The sequence below is a fragment of the Strix uralensis genome, chromosome 8, assembly GCF_047716275.1.
Source record: "Strix uralensis isolate ZFMK-TIS-50842 chromosome 8, bStrUra1, whole genome shotgun sequence".
NCBI classification, from domain to species: domain Eukaryota; kingdom Metazoa; phylum Chordata; class Aves; order Strigiformes; family Strigidae; genus Strix; species Strix uralensis.
The window spans coordinates 15,190,894-15,205,959 of NC_133979.1; the positions used below are offsets into that span (position 1 = coordinate 15,190,894).

The following is a 15,066-nucleotide window of genomic DNA, read 5'->3' on the forward strand; positions in this document are numbered from 1 at the left end:
AGAAGCAGGGAGAAACAATCAAGTTGCTGGTTTTCTGGTAGTGTTGATTTATTTTCTGTTCATCCTGCAAATATTTTTTTATGAAATTTATTTAAAACAAAACAAAACACCAAACAAAACCAAACAACCAAGTAATATAAGTTGGGTTTTGAGGGAGCAAGAGGGGGAGCTTTGAGGTTAATCTATAGATAAGGATTTCCCAAGTATACAACAACATCATGATCAGCCCTTACAGCAGGGAGGGTTATAGCTTCTGTTTTCTAAGAGAACAGATTTCCATCTGAGCTTGTCCCTGTTCAGAAAGACTTAATAACTGAAGAAATCAGACAGTTTCTCACAAGATGCTACAAAAATGAACAAACAGGTTTAGACTCTAAAGTTAGCAGGCCACTTGCTGGGCTCAGTGGTGCAAAATGAGTCATCTGACTACCTGAAGTCTTCCCTTCAAGCAGCCTCAGGGTCCAGCTTCCCCTTCTACAGGGAAAGGAGCCTGGCCAAACCCCTGCTGTCCCCAGCTGTGCTATGGGTGAGACTCTGCAACCAGTGTACAGCAGGCTGGGACCTTCCTAACTCACCCCACTTTCAGAGGAAACCTCAGTTTTGGCTATGAGAATAGCTTCATTTTGTCAGAAAATGTCTTTCTCACCCTTTCTAGTGCTTATACTAAGCAGCTACAGCAAATCAGGGTATCTGTGTGTGCTGCAAGATGGCCAAAAGAATTTACGGCCTTTGGAGCCGATGGGACTAACTTTGCTCAGGATCATGCCCTTAGTTAGTGTCCTGCAGCAAAAAGGCCTAGAGTTTAGTGAGGAAACTCTCTCAGGGATTTATAATATTGATGACTGTAACCAAGCCTGGCAGCCCTTGGATCTTACAGCTCTCTCTGGGCCTAATCAAAGGCCATTGACGTAAACTAAAACATTTGACTTCAGAGAGCTGTGGATCAAACTCTGCGTCTACACTGACTGAGTCTACCCTCCCCTCAGACACAACCTCACTTTAAATTCTTTTCTTCTGACAGGCCTGTAGCCTCATTCCTCTCTCTTAAGCTGGGAGGGCATTTCACAGCTCTCTAAAATGCCCAGAAGTGACTTTTCCCATCTCACGGTGCAGTTTCACATTATACCTAATTCAGTGTAACTGCTGGCGGACACCAAAAGTCCCATCCCTGTATTCCTGATGTCAGGTTTAGAGATCATATGATCTTGGCGGGATGACTGGACAGAAAATTAACCCAATCTAACATGTACTTCCCTCTCTCCCCCCTCTACGCCCCAAAAGGAGCCACTGTCCTTTCAGCAGTTTTCCACATTTGCCATGGATTAGTGTAATGTGACTCTGTGCTGTGTGTCTCAGAAAGTCTGCCAGGGGCATTACATAAAAGCAAAGTTAATTTGGATTAAGGCAGAGAACCCAGACAAAGAAAACATTAAGAAAAATTCAAATGAAAATGATATGAAAAGTATTATTACCAGCATACAAGACCTGGTCCAGAAGTATTAATTAGATACTGATACAAAGATAATGGTTAAGATGGATATTATGAGTGTGAAAACTACGCTTAATGTATGTTGTTATACTTACTATGATTCTCCTCTTTTTTATTTTTTTTCTCAACTCAGTTAACTGTCAGTCAGCCTTTAGCATCTTGTTTAAAGGAGGTTGTTCTTGATTTTCAGCCAAGTGTTCCTGGGCCACTGCAGATAAAATGTCACAGCCAACAGGGGAATGTCTCTCCGTTCTTTGCTCTTTCTCCTACAGACCTTGGTGTTTCCTTTCAAGCCTAGTTGCTCAGTCTTTGTTAACAAGCTGTCTTTTACTGCATTCTTTTGCCCAGACATTGATGCATAAATAACTTCAGATTTACATGATTAGCTTAATTTTTTCTTCACTTCAGATATAAACTCATTTTAATTTCTTGCTTCTAATTTAGATGGTGTAAATGTCATCTACTCACATATTACTCCCATTTCAAAGTATACCCTTGAACCTCACTTAAAGGCTTGAACTCTTTTACTTTGGGTATGCATGTTTTGAAAATAAAAACTTATAAAAGGACTACAATATCTATTGTTAACTTCCAACTTTCAGTACTTTCAACATGTCTTCCGACCCCTATTGGGGAGTCTAAGCAAATGTTCTCAGTTTCCCTTGACACAATAATGAGGAATTCTCCCTATGTGTCCTCTCTTCTCCATGGTTTGAAAATTAAAGTTCTGTCTTTAGCTATAAGATGAGCAGCATATCTTTATGAAAGATAAAGTTCATATCAGATTCAAGCTACCCAGCTGTTTCAGAGTTCTGCTTTTATGTTAGGTTTTCGGATTTCATGAGGTTGGAAGCAGACTTGCGTATGAAAATTCATACCAATTGTGCCTTTTAGTGATACTCATTAGCAGAGGTATTATTCTTTGTTCTTCAGTATGTTTTATTATTTAAATTTTTTAAATTTGGGAGTGTGTTCAAATTCTTATTGCAAAATCACTCAGAAAAATAGGTTATTTAGATCAGAACAAGTGGAAGAGCAGTTAATTTTTAAAGTTGGAGGTGAAATAATTACCCTTATACAGCTCATGAGCATGCCTACTGAAATATGTTTGAAGTTCTGCTTTCTCTTGCTGAAGTATCTTACATTTGCTAGATAGTTTTCTAGTGGTTGCTTGTTCTGCTCTGATGTAAATTAAATGTGAGATGTTGTAAGCTAAGTCATGTAGGCATTGTCACTGAGCAAAGGAGCTGCTAGTGCCTTCATGAAAGTATTCACAGGTGATGAGAAATAACTGCAGTTTCCAAAATCACCAAGAAGCAAGCAGGTATTTTATTTCACATATCTTTTTCACTTTGTACCTTCTATGTCAACTGTGACCAGCACAAGTCCTCCGAATTTCATCAGGGAAGCTAGAGTTTTAGATTGTATGCTGTGCAACGTAGCTTCTTAGTCAAGTAAATGGAAAAATATATTGGAATGTTTACTGGTTAATTGGTTGGAAGAAGCCGAGATCCTCACCACACAGGTCCTTTGCAAAATTGCAGCTACAGGATTTTTGTGCACTCATGGCTCTGAAATTGTCAAGCTGGCAGTGAAATATGTAACACAATGAGTGAGAAAAGGTACCAACTCTCATGACAACAGGACTTTCCATCACTCTTCCTTGAGAGTTATTCCTTTGTCTTATGAAGTAAATCTACTACAAATAAGGATTTTCTAGCAATATACTGTTCAAAAATTATATTGGGGGATCAGAGAATCTCTAGCTGGAGTATAGAGGTGGGGGAAATGTAAAAATATTTCCTTCATTGCCTTTATATTTCTGCTTCGGGAAACTGCTGTATGAATACAAAAATCCCATTGTTTACTCCTCCAAGTGGGACCTCCACAAAGAAAAATGTCCAGAGAAACACCAAGGCTGGAAAGGATAGGATGAGAAACACATGCTTTGAAGAAGGTTTTCTGTATCTTCTTTCTCTTGCACTGTCATGCTCAGCAACTCTGTCCTTACAGGAGGAAGTACAGGGATATTTTCATACAGAAGTCAGAGAAGAGAATTACATAAGGCTGGCTTCAGATGTAAGAACAATAGGCCCAGCAGCACTTTGACCATTTAGCTCCAGATTGGGATTAGGAACTTTAACGCTGTTGACTTTGTGTTGTCTTAAACTCTCTGTCAAGTCCCTAGCATTTCTCTCTCCCCTCTTTCCTGTTGATGTCTTTTCTCAGAAATTAGGGAGATGTGAATAAGTGAATAGATGCTGTGGCAGAGGAGAAACAAGAAGGTGGGTCTGGGGAGGGGACGAGGCCTGTGCTTTTCAGGAGGAAAACATCTATGACTGGGAGAGAAGTGGAGAAAGGAACTGCATGTTTTGAGGGGTTTGAGAAAGACATCTTCTACTGGTAAAATAAAGAAAATTGGGGAGAGACCTTTCTGTATATAGCCCCCTCTCCAAGTCCCTTGCAAGGGACCTTTAAACAGTTTGGCCCAATCATGACATGTGCACATAGTGATCTTTCCAAGATCACAGCACCTCAAAAATCCCAGTGATCCTGCCATGCCAACACCACCCACTTGAATTTTTGGCTCCATCACTGAGAAAAAACTTGATCTGGGGACTTCTCTATCATATACAAAGTAGGCCAAAACATGCCATCTCATAAAATCCAAAATATCTCTATCAAACTATAGAGACTTTTATGTTCAATGGGCTATGGCCCTGGTCTGGGAAACTTATGGCCTAGGTTCAGCTTTATATTTTGCCAAATTCAGTGTGAAAACTCTGGTCAGAATAGAGCATACCCAGCAGACTACACTGAGTCTCAAAACAACCACTTTAATACTGTTTTTTGTTTTTGCAAATCTTTCAAAAGCTTTTTATGAGCTCAAAGCAGAGCAACAACAAGTTTCAAAACCACAGTGTTGTTGCAAAAAGGATTTTCTGTCTTCCCATCAGTTCTAATTACGTGGCTTCTCTCAAAACAGGTGCTTTCCTTCTCAGAAGCCATGTTAGTGGCTGAAGACATGGAGACTAGGTTTTCCAAACAGCCACTTTTATTGCTGAAAAACTCAGATTCACTTCAGTAATTTCCACTTGATTCTAAATATCCCCTGCTGAATAAAAAAAGAAAGGAGGTATCTTGCATGCTAAAAGATTTTCTGTATCTCCTTATTTACAGGGATATGAAATTAGTGTAACATTTGCCTTTCTCAAATAAAAACTTAAGCTAGAAGATTTACAAGTTGCCTTGATTTTTCTCATTTCTATAGGAAAGAATTCTTAGGACTCATTCTGTGAGTGTGAATTTCACTGTTAAGTGCAGCTGAGAGCACATTATGTGGTTTCCCAGGGTATTTTGCTCTCCTTACCTGATTCCACTGGGTCTTTTGAATTCACATATTGCATTCATAGCTTCTAAAAATCTTTCCTTTGAACATTTGCTTTGGGTTTCCTTTTTCTTTTAATATACTAAAGTTGTTGTTTTTTTAATTACTGTTATGTCGGTGTGTACAATCAGTGAACAAAAAGCCCTATCAATTTCTCCTTTCTATTTGCAATTTGATTCTGAGATGGTTGTTCCCAAAGCTGCTCTGAACTTTCTCCCTTAAGACAAACAAAATTTTTTCTTCAGCTATGGAAAGAGTACTGCTCTCTTACCCAAAATGAAACATTCCCAGGAGAAATACTGCCTTGTATTTAGAACACTGCATTTTATCATCTTGAGAGACAGGCATCCAGTCTCTCTTCCAGCTTCTATTCTTAAAAGATGAGCTTTAGGACTTAGTCACGGGGCTGAATTTCCTATTGTGCTAAACCCTACATAGTCATTCACATGAGTGCAAGATTGGTATAAAATACTACCATATCAGAATGGTCATACCGTATTGGTCTGAATATAAGGTGATGTTATAAAAGACTGAGGGGGGGAAATCCTACTTGCTGTATATGTGGATTGAACATGTGGCCTGTACCGTCTCTTCGATTTTGTACTTCCTCTACCACTACACCCAGCAGCACTGAATTTTAGGCAGGAGAAAGTAGGAAAATAAAACTGAGTATTGCACTCAGAAGGACACCAGGTCTAATGCTTCTTTGCTGGGGATCAACGTGCCAGGCAAGCGATCAGCAAGGCAGGTAGGCTCTGGGCTTCCTGTGGGGCAGACTTGGTATGGGGAGGGTGGCAATGGAGCAGTGCTTAACATTTACCTTCTGTAATAGAAATTTTTTCCTCACTTTGAAAAGTGAGGGAGATTTCCCCTTAATTCCAACTAATGCAAAGGGTGCAGGCAGTACAAGGGAAGGTGCAACTTTTAAGGGGAAAGATGGTCTATTTCTAGGAGAATGAGCACAATAAAATCACTGTGTTCTATTTCTTAAAGACTTTTTCACACACGGTTTTAAAAAAGCAATGGTGTCTCTACAGCAGAATAATGTAAGCATAATCTTTAGCAAATTCTAAAGCTGTTATGTTTAAGCTGCAGACATACACATCTCAATCACACTATCTTTCAGTGAAATGGACTAAGCTTTCCTCCACTGCATGAATGGATAAAGAATACCGTGCCTTTCCTTTGTTATTAAATCTTGCCTAAAACTGTAAAATAATACATTGAAATAAGTTACATGTATTCTTGAAATGTTAAAAAAAAAAATCCGTGTAAAAGAAACTGTCCTCCATGGGCCTGTAAGTTTAATGCTGACATGACTCTTTTATAGGGCCCATTTAAGATAAAGATACATGACAGAAAACAGCTCCTCTTCTGTGTTGCAGATATTTGAAAAACATAATTTTAAAATAACTACAACCTTTAATCCTTGAGGAAATTTCTTTTTAACATGGTGTCACTTTAAGCATTTAGTCTTTTAATTAAACTATTACAGACCAAAGTATTAAGGAAAGCTGTTGAGCCCCAACCTTTCTTGTCTCCCCCACTCTTTGAAAATAAACCACTTCTAAATAAGTGACCATTGCCAATCTGAGCCAGAGGGCAGCATTCGCCACCTTATGGTACACTGCAACTCCTGATGAATCTCAGCTACTTTTTAACTCCTCTTTCTCTATAAAATACCAATAAATGTATTTAAAAATGGATTGCTTCATACAGCCTATTGCAGAATTGTTAAGTGAATAAATGACATTGCCATTAGCGTTCAGTTATAAACACATTTAAATTTTAAACTGAACATATGCTACTTCTCTGCTTGAAACTAGCAGCTTTTGCTTTCAAAAACCATGCCACAGACACAAGCATGCCATAATAATAATACTTAACACCAAGGATGTCAGAACTCTTTAAAGATAGTATCAATATCTCAATTTGATCCATTAGGTACAGATATTAAAGAAGTTTCTTACTTGAGGATGCACAGTAATCAAAACCGATATAAGAACAGAGCTCCTATGTCTTAGCTGTGAGCTTGATTTAGTTTCTCATTCTCTTAGTTACTCACTCTGGGTATCAATTCCAAAGTAAGTTTTTATTCATATGTTTGGTTTTTGTTGCAAAGCTGTTATTCTCTTTTTCTCTCCTTTGATAATATTAAAGATCTTCTGTCTCAGCTTAGAATCAAATTCTTGTAGCCAATTTAGTCTGGAGAATTCCTGGAGTATTCAGTTATTAATAACTCTAGTTTCATGCTCCCCTCCCCCGTAAACCTTATGTAATCATTTCTTCTAATAAAATATTTTTGATCAGATCAGAAATGTATGAAAGAATGGAAGACATTTCTTGGCTCCCAGACACATGCAAATCACTTATTATTTATTAATTCTTATTATTTAAGACAGAACCACAAATAGGATAAACGTTTAAAAAAATAATAAAAGTGAGTAATGAAACACTTGTCTGCTTCATTTGGCAAAGAGTAAGTCTGGGGCTCTTATCAAATACCAGGAGCAAGTAGAGGAGAAAGTAGGAGAGGGAGTTGGATGGAAAGATTATGTGGGGGGGGCAGGGGATACTCAGTTAAGCCCATGGAACAGTGAGCTTAGCCTCAAAGCCAAATCCTGAAGTAATTTCACTAAATTCAGTGGAAATTTGCTTGCTTGCATTAGCTGGGAATCTAACATTCTCTGCATTGATGTCAAAAGAACATCTCCAGATTTGAATTGAGGATAGCTGAAAGGAAGGTTTGACCACAATTTCACAGATGAAGATGATGAGAGAGGTTTCACTGTGCTTTGTTTCACAGCAAGTCATGAGGGAGTTTTAAATCTGCACTGGCTAAGATCATTTTGAGCCCATTTGCAGCTGACTATTGGCCACCACTTTTAAATTTAAGAGAAACCAAACATATTTCAGGAGGTTTATTTCAACCAGAGATAGAAAACAATGGGGTCCCATGGCAAGCTGAGAGCCTGCTCCTTTTAAAGGACCACATGCCACTTCAAGAAAAAAAGCATGAAAGGAAGCAATAGCGTGCAAATCAAAATAACCCCTTTGTCTTTCTCACTGGATCCATGGTTGAGGAAGAATTCAGACCTGTCTTTATTCAGTCTCCAAAGGCAACTACTTTCCCTCTGGACAAGAAAGAAATTCAGATTTAATGGTGGTGGCAGCCTTCCACTGAATGACCTTAATTTTCATGATCAATACAGGCAGGTGGCAACAATGCTCTCCTCAAATAACTAATTGTTGAAGATTAAGAATTGATTGGTTTGGGTTTGGGTTTTTTTTTTTAATTTTATTAACCCCCTTCCATTGCTACATGGGATTCAGCAGTTTTTCATCTGTTCTCATCCTCCAAACTGAGCTCCTGGATTCATTCAGCCACCTTTTCCTTCCTCCCTCCCTCCCTCTCTGCAGCACCATTCTGGCAGTCCTCAAGGTTCACTAACCAAGGAAGAAAAGTACCCTACATCCTTCCCTTTGCTAGATAAATATAGATTCATTTCTGGCCAGGGATGTGAGTAAATTTATCGTGTTTTGCTTTTTTATGGCTTGTAATGTTTGTATTTTAAATGCACTAATGTTTTGTGTTTGTTTGGTTTTGGTTTTGTGCTTCCTGCAGGTGACAGCACTCCAAGGACATCACTTCATCTGAAGCTGGGCACAATGAGACCTAATCTTGGGTAAGACCTGTAAGGAATTGGAGATCCTACTGTGGCAGACTGAATTTGGCGGCTTCTTCATCACTGTTTCCGTCTATCCTTTCCTTAAAGCATTTGTGACAAAGTTGAGATGCAGGTAGGCCCTTTTTTAAATTTCTCATGTGCATTTATCCCCTAGGTGAATTAACTCTATTTGGTAATTTTCCCCACTGTTATTCAATGCAATGCTGTCTGTCAGCCCTCTGAGCCTGCAAGCTAGTTCAGGACCCAGGCTAAGATCCCAACATTGCAGCATGACATGCTGCCACTTAAGCACTTAATTATACGTAAGGAGACAACGATCCACATTGTACCCTTTACAAAAGAGCCACAAGGAAAAATAAAGTCTCACTGCCTTGCCAGCCAAAGGGATCTTTGCCAACACCAGGTGGTGGGAAGCATGAGGCAAGTGAGAGGGGTGACTCCTGGCACTGCTTGTGCAGCCTCGGTGACAATTAAAAAAATGCTGCTTTTGAGAGAGAGGCCAGTAGCATTTGGCGTTTGGTGTCAAGGGGCTGAAAAGGGTGCCACGTGAGGCTGAAAAGCCTTGTAAGGGTTCCTAATGAACCATTTTCTGTGGTCCCCATCCTACTTGGATGATTGTACTTAGCTGGCTACTGTGCTCTTGTGTCCAGGTTTTGCCAAGTGGTTATCTTCCTGCTTGCATCTGTTTGTTCTGTATTCACCTCTCTGTCTGGAAGGGTGCAACCGAATATCAATGAAGCTATTGGGATTTTTCTGTCTGATTGAGCTAATCTCTCCTGGAGTTCTACCAGTAGTCTAATTTAATTACCTTGCTTCAAATGCAGTTTTAGTGGGAAATGCAGAGGAATATGAACATGAAATTCATCTATATACATAAACGTATATTGTGCTTGTTTTACACCTTCTGTGATATCTGTATTCAACTCCTCTTTTCTAGTAATAATGGACAATCTCTAAGTCATTAGGCAGGGACAAGTGGACAGCAAGTGAGTTTAGTGGCAAATGTAGTCCTTGCAGACTTTAAGTTTAATAACTACAGTAGTACTCTCTTTCATTTGAATATTAATAACATCATGCTGTAACTTCAAGACTTCTGTGTTCTCCTGATAGAAGAAAACTTGTCTTTAAGTTAATTTGGAGAATTAAAGTATGTTACATAAATTAATTTTGTGCTAGATAAGTAAAAGGTGTAGCTGAAAATGAATTGCTAGAATGTTTAGAGTGGGTAAAAAATCCATATTCTGTATAGCCACTGCCTACTTTAGAAGGTTGAGGCATTGTGATTTGCACTTCTATGTCTCTGGTTCAAATTTATATGAGAATAATAGCAACACATTTGATGGCATACCTGTAGTGAGACTCTGAAGTCTTTCTGCAAGGTGTTTAAGGCAGTAACAGACAAGTGTCACTTTAAAATAGAAAGGCAAGTAATCAGCAAAGTTAGTCCTTTCCAATATTTTGTTGTAGGTTATGTGAGGAAATCTCATCTCTTTTAACTATGGAACAAAACATTATTTGAAACAAGTATCTGTCTTCAGGAAGATGTGTCTATTATGTGTTTAAAGAGAGGTTTACTTTGTATCACATGAAAGCTAGATATGCAAATGAGTATTTGCTTATAAATTCTTATGGTCATTGAAGAGATTTTACCTAAATCTTTTCTTTTAAAAAAAAAAGTATGACAAAGAAAGATTTTAAGCAGATGACTGGGATACAAAGGACAGATAATGCAGACTCCAACTGCATTTATAATAGTTCACTTCTGTAAGTGAAATACATTCTCTATTTAGAAAAAGAATGAGAATATGAAAGATGTTGTGTCAGTGATTCTTCAGATTTTCATTCTATTGATCAGAGTGGAAGAAAAAGTCTTTCCATACACCTAGCTCCTTTTTTCAAATTCCCAGTCTCAGTACTTTGTGTGCTCCGTGAGAAGGCTGTATACAATTATGCCTTGCTAGTAAAACAAGATAAAATAATATAATCCCATTGCATTGTCATGGAGATAAAGAATATGATAACTTATTGTTTTAGTTGATCAGCAGGGTGGCCTACTACAATGCATTCCTGTCTCCAGGCTTTGGCTTATCTTCTGATTCCTGAGAGACACAACAAAGAAAAATAATAATAATAATAGCAGTAGTCTTTTTGCTTTCACCTTATGTGAATATTGTAATAGTGGAGTCTCATGACAGAAAGGACAATGTGTGTACTACCTCAACATCAATGGCATCACACGCTGCAGTGTGACTCTGTATTGAAATGTTGGACTTATGTGCTAATAATCGTACAGGATAGTAAAACCACATTCTATATGCTGTCACCTCTAGCCCTGGTTATAATTGGCACCATACCTAAAGGTCTCCCTTCCTAAATCAGGACCACTCTAAGTATTGAACATAAATACTGTAAGTTTCTTCCATAAACAACTCACAATTTTAATATTTTAGTTATTGGAATGAAGTCCAGAATGGCACACCTGTCAATTATTGCAAACATTTCCACAGATGGAACAAAGGTTCTGGATCTCATCTATAAAACTTTCTATCAAAGGAGAGCAGTCAAATCATCAAAATATTATTTTCTCAGAAATAAATAATAGGCAGCTTCTGCATTTCATATATTTGATTTGTTAAGAGCAGTTGTCTCCTCTCTTGGTTTGAGCAATCAGAAAGCAAACACAGAGCATCTCCTGCATGTTATCTTTCTATGTGTGAAAACACTTCCCTGCTACTAGCCAGGGGTTTAGCTCAGGTCATAATGGTTAATTTTTGAAGGAACCCTTTGTTAAAATATTCTCAGCACATAACTGATAATAGGGAATTAAGAGAGATGATACAGCCTGTTCTCCATACACTCTTTTTCCCTGAGGTACTGTGAAAGAAATGTGAATTTCACAGGTACAAAATGCGTTCACCCACCTCTTTCTTGCACCCCAGAGGCAGACTACTGCACAAATCACTGTGCAAAACCCCTCAGAGCCATGCTCAGGAGGCCATGAATGCCTGTGCCGCAGTCTCAGACTAGGGCTCTGCATCTTTATTAGCAATTCAAATTAAACACCCTAAATTTTGTGGTGGCTATCACAAAATGGGATCATTCAGAGAACTTGCATTGCACATCATAGTGCTGTCTTTCAGTGTTCACCGTACCAACTTTTTCCCCTCCTCCTATCCCTCAGTAAGCAGCATAGTAGGGCTGCCTCTAGGAAGGGCTTTAAAGATCAACCTAACTGTAGTCCTTTAGGGTGGGATCTTGTGTCCTTCTGAGGCCACTGAGAAGCGGCAAAAGCTATATTCTTGAGCCTATAATAGATGCAAATTGTGCAGATGAAGGAGAGGAAGCTCTAACAGCCGTTGAATGCAATCTGTGAACACTACTGTTTCATTTATACTGATGCTACCTAGGCATTTGCACTTAAAAGGAACAATAAAGAGGTGTCAGAACAATCGCAAGGCTGCAGAATTTAAAACTGCGGCAAAGACGTTTTGAGCCATGTGAAATGTTGCCTGCAAAAGATCTCCTTTTTCCGCTAGTTTTTGTTTTTACTGAAGGCTGTTCTAGTTTTCCTTGTTTTATGACACCGAATGGTTCATTTACCTTCAAAGACTCAAGATGCAAAGAGGGAGGGAAACAAATTAAGTCAAAACTGCAATGAGTGGTGAAAACTGCACAAAGTATGTCACAGCTCTTCTTTATTTCTCTATTTAGTTTTGAAGTAGCTTCGCTGTGCAACTAGATGGTTAATTCACGAACTCACCAGCTAACATCTAGCAGGTAGCAGTAGAGTTGCTGCAACGTTTTGGTGGTTTTCTTGCTTAGAGGACAAAGAGCCAATTCTCAAATAATGCAACCTTTGTAGGTATGCTTGTACCGTGTTGAGGATCTGAACTGCTGTTGCCTTTTAGTCTCTTGATTTGGAGAGGGTATTTGTCATAGGTGAGAAATTACAAACTAAAAATAAAAAAATAATAATCTAGTGGCTGTCAACCCACACACAGTTACTGATTAACAAAGAATAACAGGCTTGCATTTAGTGTCCTGTTAAAAGCACAATAAGCTGTGATTGTGAGCATGATTATCTGTGAGTGTTTCTACTTACCAGCTGCAAATGTGAAAGCTATGTGTGCCTAGCAAAAACAAGGAAACAGAAGTGTTTTTTATTGTACCACAACAGGTGTGTTCAAAGTGCCCTAATCCTACTGAATAAGAGCAAATAGGCCTTGAAAGGGAATATGGAATCTAAAAAGGAATATATTCAGTTTGTACAAAAAAAAACCCAAAAAACCAAAAAAACCCAAAACCCAAACAAACAAAAAAAAAAAAAGGAAAAAACTAAAAAATGTTGGTGTAAAGGTATCTGAATGTTAGGCTAAGATTGGCTTTGCAGCTACAGTAGAATAAAATGCATTATAGGACCTGTTGTCATTCTGGATCTTCTAGACTTCCTATGGGATACTATTATCTGATTTTTATTAATATCATTCATTTGAATTCCATTAGTGTTCAGAGGCCCTGGTTGAGACTCATAGTAATCTAGCTGCATCCCACAGATCTCACAGTTTAAATAGACAAGATAGGCAATTAGCAGGTAAATGCCCCACAACTGAAGACAATTCAAGTTGCCTAAGACCTTATCATATCTTAACGTTAGTTTCTTTGGTTTTTTACATCCCTCAGTAAAGTGAGTGATCTGCAAAATGAGAATGTGCTGTCCTCATCTTTCAGAAAAGTTATAGCATAACTAATGATAGTAAAATGCTCTAAGAACCTTCTAACTGATATATTAGAAGTTCAAAGTGATTATGTTTTTCATATAATATGGATTTGAACTGTGTGAGTCTTTTGAATCAGTATCTTTTAGTGAGGAATGTATTTCCCAGCGAAAAGGCAGGGGGGCAGCAAGAGTGTTTGTTTTAATAGTAATCTGTATGTGTGTCTGTACATGTGAGTGAACAAGAGATCAGCAGGGCAAAACGTACCATAAATGCTGTAAAGTCTCATACAATTGTGTCGAGCAGTAAACCCAAATGAACTTGCAAAGTCATGCACTAGTTCAATTTTGGAAAGGAAAACCTGTCTTTGAAGGCAACTAAATCAATCCCTAGTTCAAATTAAATCTGGAGTATCCTGTGAAGCTCCAATACACAACTCCAATAACAATCAGTATTTAAGGTGCAGGCAAATAATGTTTCATTTTAAAGAAACTGAATGAGGATTACTGACAGAGAAAGGTTTTGATGCTGTTTTGTCATTAAAGTCAAATTATAGCATTATTGTCTTAATCCCATATGTCTCAATCATCTCTCACTCCTTCTGTCTCTCTTTAATGCACAAAAAAGCCCTGTGCATGGTTGGTCTTGTGTCTTCATCTCATTAAAGCCTTGCCATGCAAATGTATCATAAGTGTTGCCTGAAGACTTCTGTCTCATGCAAAATTTAGCTTAAACTCTACTGGCATCAAATAATTTGTTATGCACAAACCTTCTGTTTGGTTTGCTGACATCCCTTCTTAGCTGGCTCTCATGGTGATTCATTATCTTGTGATATAGATTTCCAAGTATCATCTTTGTATTGATTTTTATATCTTTAATAACCACTCCACAGAAGATGGCTCCACTTGGTGTCATTGATCGCATCAAAAATTCAAGGCTTACAGAAATACTAGAGGGCTAATTGGTAGCAGAACATTTCAGACTTAATCTTAATGCAGTCTTAATCTTCTGCACTAACCTTACTTGAAGATTTCCTTATTGAGGCTAAAGGGAAACTAGTGAATGACTGGAAATTACCTGGTGAGAGCAGGTAAAACCATGAGGACTCTAAATGTGGAAAATGGAGATAACAAAGATTAGATCTGAAAAACAACTTTCTTTTGTCTCTTCCTCTCAATGTAAGTATCCTCCTTAAAGAAGAGGTAGTACATAATTCTCCTATTAGCTGTGTGGAAAAATGCATATTCACTGCATCACGCACTGTGCAGTGGGCCAAATGGGATTGAGTTTGTGACTTCATTTAAAGAAAACTATTAGGTCTGACAAGTTCAAAAACGTGTGCTGTAGGTCACTTTTCAAAAAGAAGTGATCAAAGGTAGATAATTTTCATCTTTAATTTCTTGTGTAAAAATTAAGAGCTCTATTTGTTAGCTTAAGGCCTCAAACAGTCAAGTCTTGGCTAGGTTTGAATTTAGAATATTTGAAAATGTGGGCCAGAACAGCAATCTGGGAGTCCTTCAGTATGCTTAATTTGCTCTAATGTGTTGTTTAAAGCTTTTATCTCTTGTTAGGTTTTTCAGCAACATGATCTGTCAATGACAAGGAGGTGATATGTGTGTCCGTATTTTTTCATGACTGCATTTGTGACACTTTTTCACCAAGTTATTTTCCAGGATTTTACACTGCAGAGTTATATTCTAAAACTTCAAAACAACTGAAAATAAACCACACTGAGATACAAGGGATGGGTTTTTTTAGAAAATCCAGTGATAGACGAAGAACGTG

At 38.1% G+C, this 15,066-nt stretch overlaps 1 protein-coding gene across 19 annotated transcripts in view; it reads left to right on the plus strand.

Moving 5' to 3' along the window:
* Positions 1-15,066, plus strand: part of ADGRL2 (adhesion G protein-coupled receptor L2) — a 393,202-nt gene that overhangs the window by 67,500 nt on the left and 310,636 nt on the right. For all 19 annotated transcript variants that reach the window (XM_074876378.1, XM_074876380.1, XM_074876379.1 and 16 more), the window contains exon 2: positions 8,503-8,678. The gene's annotated coding sequence lies outside the window, so the exon portion shown is untranslated. The remainder of the gene's footprint in view (positions 1-8,502; positions 8,679-15,066) is intronic.